General features: G+C 41.0%; 1 protein-coding gene across 3 annotated transcripts in view; it reads right to left on the reverse strand.

Annotated features, from left to right (window-relative positions):
- LOC121559715 (leucine-rich repeat and fibronectin type III domain-containing protein 1) overlaps positions 1-11,966 on the reverse strand; it is a 132,520-nt gene extending 120,554 nt beyond the window's left edge. Inside the window, exon 1 of one of the 3 annotated variants that reach the window (XM_041872836.1) lies at positions 11,844-11,966. The gene's annotated coding sequence lies outside the window, so the exon portion shown is untranslated. The other 2 variants (XM_041872829.1, XM_041872827.1) reach the window with 2 other exon arrangements.
- Between the last annotated feature and the right edge of the window lie 8,651 nt (positions 11,967-20,617).

Below are 20,617 nucleotides of genomic sequence, written 5' to 3' on the forward strand. Positions count from 1 at the left end.
CATATCCACTAATTGCCTATTGGCATCGTTCTTCAATGGGGTACCACAGAGGACAGCATGTCCATAGCAGCAAAGCAACAGCACTTGTACACTCATAATATGCACAAGTATACGTTTTGCTCTACAGAGAGTATTTTAGAACAATCTTCAGAATTATCCAGTAAGATGCAAGGTCAGTCTGACAAACTCTCTTTCAAACTCCAATGTGCTGTTTCATTAAAGATTAAAAATGAAGGAATAATCACGGAGAACATTGCAGGACTATGAAAGAAAATCTTATTGGTATTTCCTGATACATTTCCTTCAACCAGCAAAAAAAACTCTTATTGTGGGTATAAGCACATTGTGTGCTGAGCTGCTTTAGATGAGGATGGACAACTACTTGGCACATTTGAGACGATTGGTTAACAAAAGTATGGCAAGTGGCATAGATTATTCCTGTCATTTCTATCCTGCTGAGGAAGTCTACAGGCAGACTGGACTGGCTACTGTTTTAACATCAGACAGCCATCTGATCCAAGTGGTTGTGCTGTCCCGGACAGCTGCTGCTGGGCTGGTTGCACCAGAATAGTTAATGCTTTTTCTGGTTTGACTGCAGGGAAGGGTCAGCAAAGATGTCTGCTACAAAGTCTGCTACAGAATTTGCTACAACAACACTTTGTGCTCAAGGCAATACTGTAGTATGAAATTCTATTGGAGCAAACAATCAATGCTGCACTTATAGGGCCGAAGGAGTCCTGGCCGACCAAACATATTAGAGAGCACAAAACATGCAGAGTAAGTGTAAAAACTCACCTTATTGAGTGAGTGTTCGCAAATGATGATTCCCACAACAGCAATTTATGCATCATGGACATCAAGGTTATTGGGCCTTTACTAGGTAGCTTTGAGCCCTGCTCTCCCTAGCGCTAAGGCCCATAGTAACTACAAACCCCCAAAGTTTTGGGGGATTTTAGTTTTTGGTAAAAAGAAAATACTAAAATCACCAGGAATACAGCTAAAAATGTGTTTTATTTACGAAATCTGTTCAAGTATTCCCACGAATAAAAAAGGAGACATATGTGAAAGTGTCTACATGTAATCAAGGTATAAAATGATTGTTCTTTTCCGATACAATCTCTTTTTGGGCTTAGTTGTGGTCAATTTACAGTGTACTAATTATTGTAATAATGTTCCGGCCCCCCAACCATGCGCACCACCCAAAAAATGGCTGAATCTAGTTGCCTACCCCTGCCTTAGTGAATGACACGCAAAGAACTTAGATATCAGCCTAATCAATATCATCTGACGCAGCTACTGAAAGTATATCCAGATCAATGTCACCTTGCTTGATTCAAGGAGCAGCTATGGTCTAAGAGCTTGACTGGTTGGCTCGGCTGGTTACTACAGTACAGCAAACATTAGTTCATGTGTGGATAATAATATCATATCTCTTCATTTTAATTCCACTATAAAGACAGTGACATCTATGTCCTGTAGCAGTAGTCTAAGGCTGTGCCAATGGTGGAACGGTCATACTGTAGAGGAGCGGTTCTTGGAGGAGACAGGTGCCACCTGTAATCTTGTTATCTGTGCTCCATAGAGTCAACAGAGAGGCTGGGAGGCTGGTATGTGGCTTGGGTATAATAACGCTCTTTAGCAGTAGCAGTTAAGGTATGAGATGCTCCAAAGAAAATGACATGGTCAATATGTCCATCTTCCATCTAAATCAGGATATCAGGATACTAATGAACCTAGCTCAACTTGCCCTTACCTGTCATTGGAAATACATCTGTTTCTACCTTGAGTCCTCATCTTCGCTTCCCAGTAATCAACTGCTCACTATCATCATCAAGCTATAGAGGCTGTTTCTGCTCCATAAACACCATGTGTTTCTGCCTCTCTCCATCCAATGGTCCTTTGCTCCTCTGTTACCGTGTGCTCCCTCCCTGCTGACTGTGGTGACCTGCTGTGTTCTCTGCTGCCCTTGAGCTCCATCCTACATCTGATGCTCTGCATGCTGCATGTACCAGGTCAACCCTTCGGCTCCCCAGCCCCAGGACCCAGCCTGGATTATCTGCTAATGCCAAGAGAAGCCCTACTCTGCCCCAGGATGAGATGCACGTTCCAGGCCTATGCTCATCACCCAGGTCCCCTGGGGGTACTAAAAGCAATTTCCCCGTATTTAGATTTTAAGCTCAACTTTGGGAGTGGCTAAAGGAAAGCCCTTAGGTAAAATATGTATCAACCGACCGATCATTCAAAAAGTTGTTTGCTTAGTTAGAATGCCACATTTTACACGAGCAAGTCAACCAGCACCATTATCTAGTTGTAATGTTTTATAACTCATCTTTAGTATAACAGTATGCACATTTGTGTTAACCCTTTTAGATGAAACAATTTGTACCCCCTTTTTCGATCTTGTCTCATCGCTGCAACTCCCCAACGGGCTCGGGAGGTGAAGGTCAAGTCATGCGTCCTCCGAAACATGACCCACCAAACCACGCTTCTTGGAAGAAACACCGTTCAACTGATGACTGGGGTCAGTCTGCAGGCGCCCGGCCCGCCACAAGGAGTCGATGAGCCAAGTAAAGCTCCCCCGGCCAAACCCTCCCCTAACCTGGACGACGCTGGGCCAATTGTGCGCCGCCCTATGGGACTCCCGATCACGGCCGGTTGTGATACAGCCCGGGATCGAACCAGGGTCTGTAGTGACGCCTCTAGCACTGTGATGCAATGCCTTAGACCGCTGTGCCACTCGGGAGGCCCATGTTAACTATTTTCTAACAGAAATTGCCGGCAATGGGTACTTTTTCATGAAATGTTTAATGAATCTACTGTGGCTACTCTATTATGAGCAGTAGTCCAATAGTAAATTAATGTGGCTATATTGTTTCCTGTGAAGTTCTCTTACACATAACATAACAAAACAGATGTTCTCCTTTTATACAGCTGTTTGACATCCAGACCTCTTTGAGTGCAGCTCTACAGTGGGTAGGCTGTGCATAATAATTTTCAAATCCAGATTTTCTTTCATTCTCCCAATATAGATCTGGTGGTTCTGGCGTGTCTCTTCCCTCTTGTTTCTGCAGTGACTGATAATACCCATATCAGCCCTGATTTCATAATGCTAACACATGACAGCAGAACCCAGAGCAGCTGCTGTAACACAATGCAACAGACTGGCAAGCCAGAGAGGCTACATTTATCTCACCCTACTGCCTATACTGCCAACCTAGAAAGCAGCAGCAGCCTTCCCACCTATCTGCTTGTGGATCTGTTTAACTATTAACTATTGGAATTTGAAATTATTCTCACATACTTCTTGATATTGTGTGTATTCATGCATCAATATTCAAATCCATTTAGTCAGTATATGTATTTATTATGGATCCCCATTAGCTGCTGCCAAGGCAATATTAAGGCAGTTATACAATTTTTAAAACATTATAATACATTCATAACAGATTTCACAACACACTAAGTGTGTGCCCTCAGACCCCTACTCCACTACCACATATCTACAACACAAAATCCATGTGTACGTGTGTGTATAGTGTGTATGTTATCATGTGTGTGTATGCATGTGTCTGTGCCTATGTTTGTGTTGCTTCACAGTCCCCGCTGTTCCATTAGGTGTATTTGTATCAGTTTTTTTTATCTGATTCTACTGCTTGCATCAGTTACCTGATGTGGAATAGAGTTCCATGTAGTCATGGCTCTATGTAGTACTGTGCGCCTCCCATAGTCTGTTATGGACTTGGGGACTGTGAAGAGACCTCTGGTGGCATGTCTTGTGGGGTATGCATGGGTGTCTGAGCTGTGTGCTAGTCGTTTAAACAGACAGCTCGTTGCTTTCAACATGTCAATACCTCTCACCAATACAAGTAGTGATGAAGTCAATCTCTCCTCCACTTTGAGCCAGGAGAGATTGACATGCATATTATTAATGTTTGCTCTCTGTGTACATCCAAAGGCCAGCCGTGCTGCCCTGTTCTGAGCCAATTGCAATTTTCCTAAGTCCCTCTTTGTGGCACTTGACCACACGACTGAACAGTAGTCCAGCTGCGACAAAACTAGAGCCTGTAGGACCTGCCTTGTTGATGGTGCTGTTAAGAAGGTAGAGCAGTGCTTTATTATGGACAGACTTCTCCCCATCTTAGCTACCTTGTATCAATATGTTTTGACCATGACAGTTTACAATCCAGGGTTACTCCAAGCAGTTTAGTCACCTCAACTTGCTCAATTTCTACATTATTTAATACAAGATTTAGTTGAGGTTTAGAGTTTAGTGAATGATTTGTCCCAAATACAATGCTTTTAATTTTTTTAATATTTAGGACTAACTTATTCCTTGCCACCCTTTCTGAAACTAACTGCAGCTCTTTGTTAAGTGTTGCAGTCATTTCAGTCGCTGTAATAGCTGACGTGTATAGTTTTGAGTCATCCGCATACATAGAAACACTGGCTTTACTCAAAGCCAGTGGGATGTCGTTAGTAAAGATTGAAAAAAGTAAGGGGCCTAGACAGCTGCCATGGGGAATTCCTAATTCTACCTGGATTATGTTGGAGAGGCTTCCATTCAAGAACACCCTCTGTGTTCTGTTAGACAGGTAACTCTATATCCACAATATAGCAGGGGGTGTAAAGCCATAACACATACGTTTTTACAGCAACAGACTATGATCAATAATGTCAAAAGCCGCACTGAAGTCTAACAAAACAGCCCCCACAATATTTTTATCATCAATTTCTCTCAGCCAATCATCAGTCATTTGTGTAAGTGCTGTGCTTGTTGAATGTCCTTCCCTATAAGCGTGCTGAAAGTCTGTTGTCAATTTGTTTACTGTAAAATAGCATTGTATCTGGTCAAACACAATTTTTTCCAAAACTTTACTAAGAGTTGGCTGATTAGTCAGCTATTTGAGCCAGTAAAGGGGGCTTTACTATTCTCTGGTAGCGGAATTACTTTTGCTTCCCTCCAGGCCTGAGGGCACACACTTTCTAGTAAGCTTAAATTGAAGATATGGCAAATAGCAGTGGCAATATCGTCCGCTATTATCCTCAGTAATTTTCCATCCAAGTTGTCAGACCATGGTGGCTTGTCATTGTTGATAGACAACAATAATCTTTTCACCTCTTCCACACTCACTTTACGGAATTCAAAATTACAATTATTGTCTTTCATAATTTGGTCAGATATACACTACCAGTCAAAAGGGCCCATCATTATGCACACCTGTTACCATCATTACGCGCATCAGCGCTCATTGGACTCACCTGGACTCCTTCACTTTGTTGATTGCCCTTCTATATCTGTCTGTTCCCCAGTTTGATCCCCGTGTCTGCATTGATGTTGTTTCGTTTCCCCTGTCCAGATGCTGTCTGTGTTTTGTTCCATGTCTTTTATTTATTAAATCATCACCCTGTACTTGCTTCCTGTCGCCCAGTGTCTGTCGAACCGAGATCGTCACAGTTTGAGCCAATCAGTTGTGTTGTGGCAAGGTAGGGGTGGTATACAGAAGATAGCCCTATTTGGTAAAAGACCAAGTCCATATTATGGCAAGAACAGCTCAAATAAGCAAAGACAAACGACAGTCCATCATTACCTGTGTGAATCAGGCCTTCATGGTCGAAATGCTGCAAAGAAACCACTACTAAAGGACACCAATAAGAAAAAGAGACCTGCTTGGGCCAAGAAACACGAGCAATGGACATTAGACCGGTGGAAATGTGTCCATTGGTCTGGAGTCCAAATTTGAGATTTTTGGTTCCAACCGCCATGTCTTTGTGAGATGCGGTGTGAGTGAAAGGATGATCTCTGCATGTGTAGTTCCCACCGTATAGCATGGAGGAGGAGGTGTTATGGTGTGGGGGTGCTTTTCTGGTGACACTGTCTGTGATTTATTTAGAATTCAAGGCACACTTAACCAGCATGGCTACCACAGCATTCTGCAGCGGTGCGCCATCCCATCTGGTTTGGGCTTAGTGGGACTATCATTTGTTTTTCAACAGGACAATGACCCAACACACATCCAGGCTGTGTAAGGGCTATTTTACCAAGAAGGAGAGTGATGGAGTGCTGCATCAGATGACCTGGCCTCCACAATCCCCCAACCTCAACCCAATTGAGATGGTTTGGGATGAGTCGGACGGCGGAGTGAAGGAAAAGCAGCCAACAAGTGCTCAGCATATGTAGGAACTCCTTCAAGACTGTTGGAAAAGCATTCCAGGTGAAGCTGGTTGAGAGAATGCCAAGAGTGTGCAAAGCTGTCATCAAGGCAAAAGGTGGCTACTTTGAAGAATCTGAAATCGAAAATATATTTTGATTTGTTTAACACTTTTTTGGTTACTACATGATTCCATATGTGTTATTTCATAGTTTTGATGTCTTCACTATTATTCTATAATGTAGAACAGAGTAAAAAATAAAGTAGGTGTGTCCAAACTTTTGACTGGTACTGTACTTGGATGTGTAGTGTCAGCGTTTGTTGCTGGCATGTCATGCCTAAATTTGATAATCTTGCCAATGAAAATATCATTAAAGTAGTTGGCAATATCAGTTGGTTTTGTGATGAATGAGCCATCTGATTGAATGAATAATGGAGCTGAGTTTGCCTTTTTTCCCAAAAGTTCATTGAAGGTGCTCCAAAGCTTTTTACTATCATTCTTTATGTCGTTTATCTTTGTTTCATTGTGTAGTTTCTTCTTTTTTTTATTCAGTTTAGTCACATGATTTCTCAATTTGCAGTAAGTTTGCCAATCGGTTGTGCAGCCAGACTTATTTGCCATTCATTTCATTACATTTCAGTCATTTAGCAGACGCTCTTATCCAGAGCGACTTACAGGAGCAATTAAGGTTAAGTGCCTTGCTTAAGGGCACATCGACAGATTTTTCACCTAGTCGGCTCGGGGATTAGAACCAACGACCTTTTGGTTACTGGCACAACGCTCTTACCCACTAAGCTACCTGCCGCACCATTCCTTTTGCCTCATCCCTCTCAACCATACGATTTTTTAATTCCTAATCAATCCACAGGGATTTAACAGTTTTTACAGTCATTTTCTTAATGGGTGCATGCTTATTAGTAACTGGGATAAGCAATTTCATAGATGTCTCAAGTGCAACGTCTGTTTGCTCCTCATTACACACCACGGACCAACAAATATTATTTACATCAACAACATAGGAATCACTACAAAATGTCTTGTTTGACCTCTTATACACTATATTAGGCCCAGCCTTTGGAACTTTGTTTTTCCTAGATATGGCTACTATACTGTGCTCACTACAGCCGATGGATCTGGATACTGCTTTCAAGCACATTTCTTCAGCATTAGTAAAGATGTGATCAATACATGTTGATGTTGATGATTTCATTCCTGTGCTGTTTGTAACTACCCTGGTAGGTTGAGTGATTACCTGAACCAGGTTGCAGGCACTGGTTACAGTTTGAAGCTTTTTCTTGAGTGGCCAGTCAATATTTAAATACCCTGAAAATATACCTCTCTGTTGAAATCACATACATTATCAAGCATTTCACACGTTATCCAGATACTAACTATTAGCACTTGGTGGTCTATAGCAGCTTCCCCCAAGAATGGGCTTTAGGTGAGGCAGATGAGCCTGTAGCCATATTGCTTCAATAGTATGTATGATAATGTCTATGATAATGAGGCTCTCATGATGGCTGATTTCATTAGGCAAAGGCATAGCACCAGAACCCTGGGTATCTCCTGTAACACAGTCCAATGCGCTGACAAGCAAGAGAAGCAGTGATAACCTATCCAACCCCAACCGCTGCATAGATAGTCCAAATCTAAATAAACAACAACTCACTGGGCACACACTGGTTGACTCAACGTTGTTTCCACATCATTTCAATGAAATTACATTGAACCAACGTGGAATAGACGTTGAATTGATGTGTGTGCCCAGTGGGAAGCCTGTTGCACTTGTTGTTAATTCATTTAAATTACTAATCCAATAGGACTCAAGCGTATTAACCCTCCTAAGACTAGACCTCATTAACCTCTGTGTTCAGATATCTTTACAAGCCACTTATAGCAGGCCCTTATTATGTACAGACATGGAGCAAGTATTTAAAATACATAACCTGGTGCTGCAGCTTCAAATGTCAATGGTTCTGACTGAAACGAATGCTTCAACAGCTCATTCAAATATTCAACATGCACATCTAAAGCAATAGATCTCCTAAACTCTATAAACCTGGGGCTATTGATTCCTATTGTTGTAGTCTTCATACCCATAAAGGACCCAGTACTTTGCTCCACCCATGGCTAGGTTGTTTTATCTGTGTGTTGAATGTGTGTCTCTTATCTTCACCTATGAAGGCATCTGTCCAACAGGGTGTGGCCATTACAACACATAAACCATGTGACAGCTCCTCTCCATCTCAGCACTTCATTGCACTGGGCAGCTGTGGAGAGGTGGTGCCCCTGATGTGCCAGAACATGGAGTCCCATTCCTGATTGAGATGGAGGAGCAGATATCGCAGCTGCACCTGGTAAATGGTACTAACCAGTGGTGGAGTGGCACTGCAAGCTGCTATGTAAAATGCATGTGGCATACTGTACTACTGATGTATCAACTCAGCAAGTCGATGTACACAGTTTCCCCTTGGTATGTCATAGGAGCGTGGGACGGATAAAATGGTAGTGATATGAGGGGATCTATGCTTCATTTAACAGTAAGCGTTTTGATATTTTGCCTCCACCTCTCTTTAATGGATTTACAACCTTCACTACTACCCTGTTTACATCTGAGAGAGCACCTTATTTCTCCCATCTACATTGCCTGAGTGAACAAAATATATAATCCTATGAAACCCACATGCATACCTCTTTGAGCCCTCTACTGAGTTTAAAGGCTAGGATTGGCAAGGACACAAATACCTCCATCTCTGGAGAGTGTGCCCACAGAGACATAGCCTATTATTCCAGAAACTAACAACATAAATATTGAATGCCTGAAAAAGAGAAAGGAGAAAATAACCCTAGAAAAATGGCTACCAGTTATTACCTCTTTTGACAATAAGACTACATTAAAACTGAGGTCCATCAGAGTGGTTGGACAGCGAATAATACCTTTGCTAGCTGCTTTAGATAATATTGCGTTGCCATTGTTTTTTAAGTCATATGTTCTCTTTTGAACGGAATAAAGAGTCTTAATTAAAATTTCTAAGAGTGCATCACTTATAACTCATTAATCACATTAATTGGTGAGCTAACTCATTTGCATATTGAACATTTCCTGTATAATAACGTCACTTTCAGGAGTCTACCTTATACAACCTGTAGTTTTCTATGGAGACTTTGTTACGTGGGAAAAGGATATGTGGCCCTAATGTAAACTAACAACCAGATTCATCACCATGGTTAGCCATGGTGCCAGAATATGAAGTACAGCTCCACAGACCAGTGGACAGCGACCATAATACACAGGGTCAGCTCTGCTGCTGCACTGTAGTAGCATTCTAGTCTACTCATGATCATGAATTATATGTCATATATATATAGGAAAATCGCCGTTACATTGGGCTACGCTGCCTTCTCAATGTCCCGCCTATGGGTAACGTTAGGTCTATGAGAAAAGCGTGCCTTGATTTGCAACCCATGGATAAAATTCGGAACATTCACATTCGTTCCTTATGCGTTCGATTGGTCGGTACTGAACCGAATAATAGACGGCTGTAGCTTAGCAGTCAGTGTCCCCAAGCGGCCATTGGGCTTTTCTACAGTGATAAACATTCTCCAGAGTTGCGTCTAACTTGTGAAAGTCGACGTTGTGCTGATGCAGACACGCCCGTGCCACTTGCGCTCCAAGCAGGCAGGTCTGTGCTCTCAACCAATGTTGGCAACTTCAATGGAGGATTCAACTGACGTAGCTATGTGTGGCCCATGTGTTCTGTATTCAAGCACCTTTTGATTTGAATGCCCACACAGCTTCAGTGGTTGTAGCCAAGCAACACAAACCTATGATAATGAATGCAGAATGCTTGCTGCTTCTACAGACACAGACCGGCCTTGAACCAATCTATTCTCTGACTTCATTCCCTCTGGTAATTTGATTACACACATCACGTAGCAATAGCCTAATTAGTGCCCATTACAACGAATCCATACAAGGGTAAGTATTCCTTAGGAATAAATCCTTATAGGAAGCTACATGACTCTCTCCACCACACAGATTAAATTCCAAACCAGGTGAATAACCCAATACTGCGAAAGGTCAATTGAAACCCTTGTGTGTTATTAGGCTACAATGTCAACCATCTCATATGAAAATTAATATGAGTCTTCTATCAACATACAAAAATCGTATTATTTTGGCTGCATTACCCAAGCTGCTGTTGTCTCACAGCACTAGTTGTAGGCTACAGCCTACTATTTATCATCTTGATAGCGTGCTTTTGCACCTATACAGATGTAGGCTACAGGCTACGTGACTTAAATGAGCAAAACCATTCAACAAAACTGGTCCAGAACATCAAACGCTATTTATATCATAATGCAATTAGTCAGGCAATACTTTAGATTGAATAGCCTATGTGGCATGAACGCATTAATAGCCTATAGCCTATACTGAAACATAGCAGATTAGTTTCTGTTATTCAAAATAGCATCACCTGAACATTATATACCTAACATGATATCTGTAAGCACTGCACACAATATCAAATCATCCACCAAAGTGTGAGGCCGAAAAAAGTGTATACCACAACACTAATTAGCTTTTTATTGAGCATGCAATTGCTATGATCAAATAAAATACATGACTGACTTACCTTTACCAGTGTCATTAACAAGGTACGCCGCGGATGTTTAGGGGTAGACACATGGGCGTTATTTCCACTGTTCAAGCATTGTCTTACTGAAGCATTTCTAATCGAAGAGTGAAATTAACGAGAAAGGTAGTAACCAACTTTAACTTAAGAAATTGGTCGCGAAATTTTTAGGCGAAGTCCTTTCTTAAACCATCATTATAAAAAATCCAGTGACCGAGACAAATGTCATGGGAAAGATATCTCCCTGTTACCTACATCGGGTTAAAACCCCACCTTAATCCCAATACAATCCAAGTGAGACAGAAAAAGATATGCAAACGAAAAACCGAATCCGAAATCCAGAGCTATCGTCCCAGGAAAGTGTCGGAGTAGCCTGTCAAATGAGCCTTACCGCTTTGAATAAGAAACGTTGGACTGCATTAGAGGTATACTCATATAGTGCAATATGCATGACCCAATATTGGCATTATGAATGATCAAGGTAGAAAGCCATGCAGTTAAGGATCCTTTGAAGCATTAGGTTGGCAGGCTAGTGTTTTTGAACAGACGCGAATGGAACAGACGCATTGGGGTTTGTGTTAAATACAGCCACGCCGTTTCTGCTATTCTGCTTATCTAAAAGTCTGAGATGGTCGTGAAGGTCGACGACTACAATGACAGCCTAGAATAGATAACCAGTATTTATTTTATTTCTGATAATCAAATCAAGGTTGCCAAACATACCGCTCTCCTTGATAATGTTGGTAGTTAACTTCCCTTGTCGTTTGAAGGAATACCACCCACGCATAGTTTAAAACGTGTATTTTTCTTGATAGCCAATATATGCTTACCCACGCGAACAATTAGTTTTCATACATGGCTTGCTTCTTTGTCCACTCGTTCAGCAAAAACAATGCGGTCGATTTTTCCGGACAAGGTAGTGGCAGAATGAATCCTGCTTCATTCCATAGAGCAAGCAGGCAAGATTTTGCAATGCGTCTCTACTCAACAACATAACACTTGCGTAATAGGAGGATCACGACTGATAGGCTTACAAATGAATATATATTTCCTCACCATGATGCCTTGAACAGATGCAGAACAGAGAAAATCTTTACAAAGTGGCCCATAGACGAATTCATGTTATACGAAGAACATTACTTTGCGACACATTCGCTATGACAAGCACAGCATTGCAGCAATGTGATGTCATTTAATTTAAGGTAATACACCAAACAATGCGTATTCTGGTATCGGAGGGGCTGTTGATTAGGGTCTCTAATTTCTGGAGAGTTTTATCCGTATTTGTGGGATGCCAGAGTGACATGGGATGGGACTTCAGGATGGGCTGGCTGTTGTGACCAGCACATAATGAGAAATTGCGTGGGGGGTTGTCTGAATGCCAGTTGAGCTGAACTTTATCAAATTATTGTTTTTCACATGATCACCCCTTTCTACGTCACTCTCCACCTAATCCATATCTAATGGAATGTTGTTGGAACAAATAGAACACTGAATCTTTATTTTAGAGTTTTAAACCTACCCCTGTAAGGAAAATGTGGTTGAGAAAAGTAAATTGATCAGGATCAGGATTACAGTAACACCTCCATAATGCTCTCTTAAGGTTGTTTTCACATATAGTCCTTTTTAAAATAACCGATCTCAGTCATCTTTAAAGTGAACTGGGGTAAAAAATGCTATAAAATAAAAAGCAAAAGTACTCAGTTCTCTTTGTATTAACACTGCCTTTGAATGAGAACTCAACTCTTTTGCCACTTCACCTATTTTGTGGACCTAGTCCATTCACATTGCTATGTTCAGAAAGTAACCAAGATATTTTTCCAACATGCACTCTGAGTTTTTACAAAGTGCAGGACAAGCCATTCAATCAGAATATGTTATATATACTAGATATACCTACTTACATTTTGGAAGCTAATAGATTGCATTTCATTAAAACATGAGACATAATAATTGTAATCAGAAGATACTATAACATGTACATTTAATTGCTAACATAATAAATAGCAATATAATAACTGCTGAATAAATAATGCTGTAATTGAAAATTGTACACCCAAGGTAGGCTACTGCCCCTTTAAGAGCTAGAATAGATTTTGTACCCTATGTTGTGATTCTCACCAAATAGGTTGTCTTCTCACACTATTCAAACCCCACAATCAATAAACAGTTTACGAAGATCTCTTAGCCTATAGATCACATATTGCAAACAAATAATCTGAACTAAAAACTCCACACATTTTGGAATTTCTGTGCGTCCTTGACAATCGCTAATCAATATCCAAAAACATTTGTTCACGCGAACCTGTACATCATCATCTTCTCTCTTTTGTGGCACCAATATGCTGGTTTATGGCAAGGGACACGGTGTTGCAGTAGTCTAGCGTGTGGTGCGGGAATAATGACAAGCGAACCTGGGGAGCTTTGCGTTCACGTTGCCCTAAAAAAGGGAACCCGATCTCGGAATTCAAGCGAACCGAACTCAGACCACCTCTCGAGATGGTCTCAGTTCGGTTCACTTCGGGGCTCTTTTGAGGGGTCCGAGTTCCTTTTGGAGTGTTCCAATTGCACAAAAAAATTAACCAAACCGCATTGAGTTCACAAAAATTGGCTGAGTGGGCCCAACTGTGAAAACACCCTAAGTCACCACGTAGTTCCTGACACACTTAGTCCTGTGCTGGATCAATGGAGCTGACCAAACAGTGCATGAAGAGACAACCTCGTGAATATCCACCCACCAGAAAAGCAATGGGTAATCCACTCAGGGCGGCAGAGTGAGATACCACCAGCCACATCATCTCATGGTTAAATGAATTGGGAGCATGTATAGTTGTGTGCTCTCTGCACTCTCTTTGTAAGAGGAGGAACATTATTCTGTCCAACTGAAAGTACTGCATCTGGAAAAGTTATTGATGCCTGTAAACCAGTTAAATGTAACAAACTGTATGGAATACAGAGGAAGTGCTGACTGAGGGAATGTTTCCTGTGGTGGTTAATCAAGTATTTTATATGTATACAGTTTTTAAAGTAATTTACCACAGAACTCAACACCCAAGTCCCAAGCGTAGGAAGATTATGGCAACAAAAAACCTCTGCCACTGTTGCCAGCTGGATTCATGAAAAAAGGCTTGCTGCTTTTACTGTAACTGCCATGACATATTATGACAGACATCAGGCCATGCTTATATGGCAAGCTTATAAGACATTTTATTACAATACTTCACACTTTGTGGTCATTATGTTTACATATAAAGGGTGTTTATCTAAAATATTATGATAATAACCTTTCAATAATTGACTTCAAAAGAAAGATCCAATGTTAGCAATCCAAGAAAGACCACTTGGGGTGTGTTTCTCATACTCACATACTGATTTGACCATAACAACCTAATATCCATCAACAAAATATCAATTGAATACTGTGATATTTTGCACAGTTTTAGTTTACTTGTTAATTGTTCATAATGACATGTTGTAAATGAGAGCAAACCCACCATGATTTAACATGCATGTATCTTTACCAACAGAGATAACCTTTGATCATCTGCATACTCAGAGTCTGTATAGCCTGCAGAATTTAAAGTCTATGAATATCTGTATGTTCATGGTGTAGATAAACGCATAGGGCTCATGCACTGCATACTGATAGAAATAGAAAGAGAGCAAAGGAGGAAAGCCAATCCACTATTTGTCAAGCTGCAACCCATGGGGCCAGGCTCCCTCTCCCAGTAATGCACTGTAAAAGTGATTGATTGGTATGATATTGAGAGATTGTCCATCTGAACTGTCATCATTCACCAACGTGATGAAATTACTGTGCACTGATCTTTGAAAGCGTAATCGCAGATTAGGTCAGTGCTATCCATCTATTCTAATACTGAAACTTGCCATTTCCTAAAGTGCAGATCATACAAGAGGTGAATACACACGCACAGATCCAGAACTCACCACCCAGACACTAATATCCTTAGAGGCTGTGCTTAATGTTCTGGAACATATTAGAAGTTGATGTTTCCTGGCCCGGGTACAGGTGCACATGTGCCTGATATGGGCAGGGTCCCAGTGTCCGGTCTGGATTGTGAAGTAACAAGCTCTGCTGGTCGGCAACTGCATAACAACTTAGAGGTGCCAAAAGCCCTGGTCCCAGATTCACAAAACCTTCTTAAGAATACATTTATTCTTAACTGTCATTGTTTCCTTAACTATAGACTTAAGAAGAAAGTTAAGCAAAGTTGCTATTCCTCAAAAAGTTTATTGGAAATGTTATTGCGCTATTTCTTATGTTTCTCCTTAAGCACAAAGTTAAGAAGAAATTAGATTCTTGAAAATAATGTTCTTGGAAATGTTTTTAATTCCAAGAAAGCTAAACCCTTGTCTTAAACTCAGGGCAGTGAGAGAAAAAGCTCATGAAAGCAATTGAACATGTTTAATTCACTCACAAATTTCATCTGAAAGTTTAAGTATTGATTATTTAAAACTCAAGAACATGTTTTAGAACAGTGAGCTAACATGATTGCCATTGCTAGCTAAATAGCTAGCTAAACCGGTTGCCTAGCAACAAACATTTTAAGAAGCGTCTTAAGAAGATATTTGAGAAGCTCGTAAGAAAATCATTCAATCTTAAGATATTGTTGAGGAATTGCACTTACAAACTATCTTATGAACTTCAAAAAAATTATCTTAAGACGCTTCTTAAGTTTTTGCGTAAGAAGCGTTTTGTGAATCTGGGCCCTTGTCTGTCCTAGAAAGCCAGAACGGCCAAACAAATGTTTTTAGATGGCAGTTTTGGCCTCTAAAATGTGTTTATTATTATCAAGTTCCCTCCCCACTATTAATTATTTTAAAGTTTGCTACAAATCGAGAAATGTTATGAAATAGTGATCCATTCTGACTACTACGCTTGTCGACACACAGGACTAATTGCTGACACAGACCAATCACGGGCCGGCAGGCTACAAGGAGGCTCGTGCCACTCACCGCTCTGCTCAGGAGACAATATAGGATATATTAGATGTTTTTATTAATGTTAACGCAGGTAACATCTGTTGAACACTGTAACTCATACCACATACCATGTGATAAATCTTATTATAAATCAGCATGAAACACATGCGCCATCGGGAGTTTTCCATAGGAATACGTGGCGTTATCACTATATGGTTTTAATGTCTATGGATATGGGTCCAGCTCAAAATGCAATTTTTGACACAACATAGTTGGCCTCGCTACTGTTAGTACAAATGGCTTAGATCAAATTCCATTAAGAACACTGTAGTCCCCAATTCCTATCTGGTGAGTGAGCCCAAAGGAGCCCTAATCGAATGCTCGATCAGTTCCTGTACCCATGCTCTCCTGTGTAGGCCTTTGTGGCTTGAATGATGATCAGTGTTATTTTATTCAGGTACAGTGGGGAGAACAAGTATTTGATACACTGCCAATTTTGCAGGTTTTCCTACATACAAAGCATGTAGAGGTCTGTAATTTTTATCATAGGTACACTTCAACTGTGAGAGACGGAATCTAAAACAAAAATCCAGTAATTTGCATTTTATTGCATGACATAAGTATTTGATCACCTACCAACCAGTAAGAATTCCGGCTCTCACAGACCTGTTCGTTTTTCTTTAAGAAGCCCTCCTGTTCTCCACTCATTACCTGTATTAACTGCACCTGTTTGAACTCGTTACCTGTATAAAAGACACCTGTCCACACACTCAATCAAACAGACTCCAACCTCTCCACAATGGCCAAGACCAGAGAGCTGTGTAAGGACATCAGGGATAAAATTGTAGACCTGCACAAGGCTGGGATGGGCTACAGGACAATAGGGCAAGCAGCTTGGTGAGAAGGCAACAACTGTTGGCGCAATTATTAGAAAATGGAAGAAGTTCAAGATGATGGTCAATCACCCTCGGTCTGGGGCTCCATGCAAGATCTCACCTCGTGGGGCATCAATGATCATGAGGAAGGTGAGGGATCAGCCCAGAACTACACGGCAGGACCTGGTCAATGACCTGAAGAGAGCTGGGACCACTGTCTCAAAGAAAACCATTAGTAACACACTACGCCGTCATGGATTAAAATCCTGCAGCGCACGCAAGGTCCCCCTGCTCAAGCCAGCGCATGTCCAGGCCCGTCTGAAGTTTGCCAATGACCATCTGGATGATCCAGAGGAGGAATGGGAGAAGGTCATGTGGTCTGATCCAGAGGAGGAATGGGAGAAGGTCATGTGGTCTGATGAGACAAAAATAGAGCTTTTTGGTCTAAACTCCACTCGCCGTGTTTGGAGGAAGAAGAAGAATGAGTACAACCCCAAGAACACCATCCCAACCGTGAAGCATGGAGGTGGAAACATCATTCTTTGGGGATGCTTTTCTGCAAAGGGGACAGGACGACTGCACCGTATTGAGGGGAGGATGGATGGGGCCATGTATCGCGAGATCTTGGCCAACAACCTCCTTCCCTCAGTAAGAGCATTGAAGATGGGTCGTGGCTGGGTCTTCCAGCATGACAACGACCCGAAACACACAGCCAGGGCAACTAAGGAGTGGCTCCGTAAGAAGCATCTCAAGGTCCTGGAGTGGCCTAGCCAGTCTCCAGACCTGAACCCAATAGAAAATCTTTGGAGGGGAGCTGAAAGTCCGTATTGCCCAGCGACAGCCCCGGAAACCTGAAGGATCTGGAGAAGGTCTGTATGGAGGAGTGGGCCAAAATCCCTGCTGCAGTGTGTGCAAACCTGGTCAAGACCTACAGGAAACATATGATCTCTGTAATTGCAAACAAAGGTTTCTGTACCAAATATTAAGTTCTGCTTTTCTGATGTATCAAATACTTATGTCATGCAATTAAATGCAAATTAATTACTTAAAAATCATACAATGTGATTTTCTGGATTTTTGTTTTAGATTCCGTCTCTCACAGTTGAAGTGTACCTATGATAAAAATTACAGACCTCTACATGCTTTGTAAGTAGGAAAACCTGCAAAATCGGCAGTGTATCAAATACTTGTTCTCCCTACTGTATATAGACTATTCAATAATACCGTGATGAGCCATCGTTTAGGAGCTGCAGGAACAAAAACACCATTATGGTACGTTGAATGGTGGTGATGGTCATATATCTATTTCTGTATCTCAGTGAGCACATTATTGAATCACTCCAACAACATACAGTCCCTTGTGCGAGATGTTCGTCTTAATGCAACATAAACCTCCTATCCTAATGACGAGAGCATAAAGCCTCCCTGTGTTTTTCACTATAACAGCCTGTAATTGGCTTGTCAGCAGCGATGTTCACACCCAGAAGAAATACATCCTCAGAGAGAACAGAACAGTGTGTATCCTCCAAGGTCAGCCTGACTGGATGTGGTCCTATGTGTTCTGATTATTTTTGTCTGTGGGTTAGCACATGCCTCAAAACCCTGGTGGATAAATACAAATCTCAATGGTGTTTTTCAATAGGATCATTAAAAGATTCATTATCCATATTATGCTTGATCTGTACGGGCAGTCAACAGGGTTTCCTGGCTTTTGTTGCTGCCTCAGCCTACAACTGGGGCTAAGCATGTGACATAGTGCTAATGACTCAGACACACAAATTAAAACTGTAGCTACTGCAATACAAATTACCCACAACAGATACTTAACACGTTTTCCATTTAGATTTAATATGCCATTTAGCAGACACTTTTATCCAAAGCAATTTACCTGCACATGCTATATGGGCGGGGACCAGGCATGCATACATTTTTTACATTTGGGTAGTCCCGGGAATCGAATCCACTATCCTGTTGTTGCAAGTGAGCTCTACCAATTGAGCTACAGAGGACCACACATCTGTACTATTCTGTTGTTTTTATTTTTATTTTATTATTCTTGTTTATTGATTGCTTCTATTGTGTTACTAATTGTGTGATTCAGTGATTATGGCTCAATTACATTAAATAAGCTCTGCCTCACAGTGACGCCATGTGCTGATTTTAACAAACCATAAGCCTAATCAAGTGTTGATTTAATTTGTTTTAATGCATCGCTCAAACAACATTGATGCAATATATATATATATATATATATATATATATATATATATATATATACCTCATTCATTTTAAATAACGAAACAGCAACAGAAGGTGTATTCAGTTGATGGTATGGTTCATCAATTACTTTGTTTTGAATTACCTTTCCACACATATTGTGTTTTAATTCTGCCTCCCAAGTGGAGCCAAAGGTCAGATTCTGAAGTAGGCAGACAGAGAGAAGAAGTCCGGATCACTATCTGAGGGGAAAATCTCAGCACTACATTTTTCAAAGTACCATGGCAACCGGGCAGTCAAAATAATTTTGATGAGAGCAGCAGGGAAGGAGAGGCTGATGACAAGGGAGACAATTTGCTACCCCAATTGCAACAGCAACAGAGCCTGATTACACACACAAGTATTTTGCCATAGTTCTTATCTAGACTAGCAAAAACACTGTTATCTTCTGCTTTCATCCTATCACAATAGTCCCTCTATCAAAGAAGTCTGCAGCATCTTGATTTCCCTTAGATGAAGTACTCAGTTCAGGTTGCTGTTGCATCAAGTACACTGAGACAGCAACTGAAGTGTTGGCATAGCGATGGAAGGTGGATACTGAGATGTGATTGGCATGAAAACCTGCACATGCTACTGTAAATGGGCGGGGACCAGGCAGTGCTTTTTGAGAAACCCAATTTCACATCGCATTGGGTGGAAGTGGCAATCAGCATAATGGTCCAGCTGTCTATCTTGGACAGCCGTTCTCTTACACATCCAATCTCACTGCTCAGTGCTCGGCAAACAGAATGCTGTCTTGACAAATATAATCACACACAACACTGAGATCCAGAGACCGTCTGTCAGCACAGAGCCGGCTGAACAAATATCACACACACCCACGGTTAATTTAAACACCTTTTACACAAGTCAATAGTATACAACCCTCCACTGAATATTATCAGTTGATGACTTCTTCAGTGGAAACACACGCTTGGTAAAAGTCCCCCTCCATAAACATTTTGACAGGAAACAACATTAGCATTTGTTAACATTCATGAACAGTTGTTTCATGTGTCGTGTCTGTGACAACTTAATTTGCATTGAAGTTAACACACTGAGCCTCCCTGACTGGTGATGCCATATGGATTGAAGGTTGCATGAATATGTACACCTGATGTTACATGAAGAGAGCGTAGGGCGCATAAAGACCTTATGTCAAATAAGTTATACCTATTACTGTGTCATCCCATCACATGTTGCACCTTCATACCTGCAGTAACATTTCTTCAAGAACATCAAAATACAGTGCATTTCTGTGTTTACTTGGCTGTACCACCCACAGTGAAAACAGGCCTTCTGTGGTTGTATGTAATTGTAACAGTTGTAGCCATCTGTACTAATATTTAAATGATGTTACAACCTCTAGTTAAGTGCTTATTATCTGCTAACTCAAAATTCTGAGAAAGATATTTTAAGGTCAGACCAGAAAAGCGAGAGGAAATCCACATCTTATTGAAATGTAATCTCATCAAAATGCCAAAATCCAAATGGCATTAAGGCTTAGAGAGGTGCTACTAATAAGTGAGCTACGTAACTTCATTCCCTAAGATCGCAGATTGAGCTGGAGGGTGAGAGAAAGTTTACTGATGTAGGATCTTAATTTGATGCAGGAAATGTAAAACTTGTAGTGTATTTGAGGTTTAAAAAGGCTTCTGAAGTTGGGAATTTTCACATTTAAATTTCAGACTTCATTTTCCCTTATGAAAAATGTATCAAGGCCTACAAAAATGTCCATTAATTATAATACACATA

The sequence above is a fragment of the Coregonus clupeaformis genome, chromosome 5, assembly GCF_020615455.1.
Source record: "Coregonus clupeaformis isolate EN_2021a chromosome 5, ASM2061545v1, whole genome shotgun sequence".
NCBI classification, from domain to species: domain Eukaryota; kingdom Metazoa; phylum Chordata; class Actinopteri; order Salmoniformes; family Salmonidae; genus Coregonus; species Coregonus clupeaformis.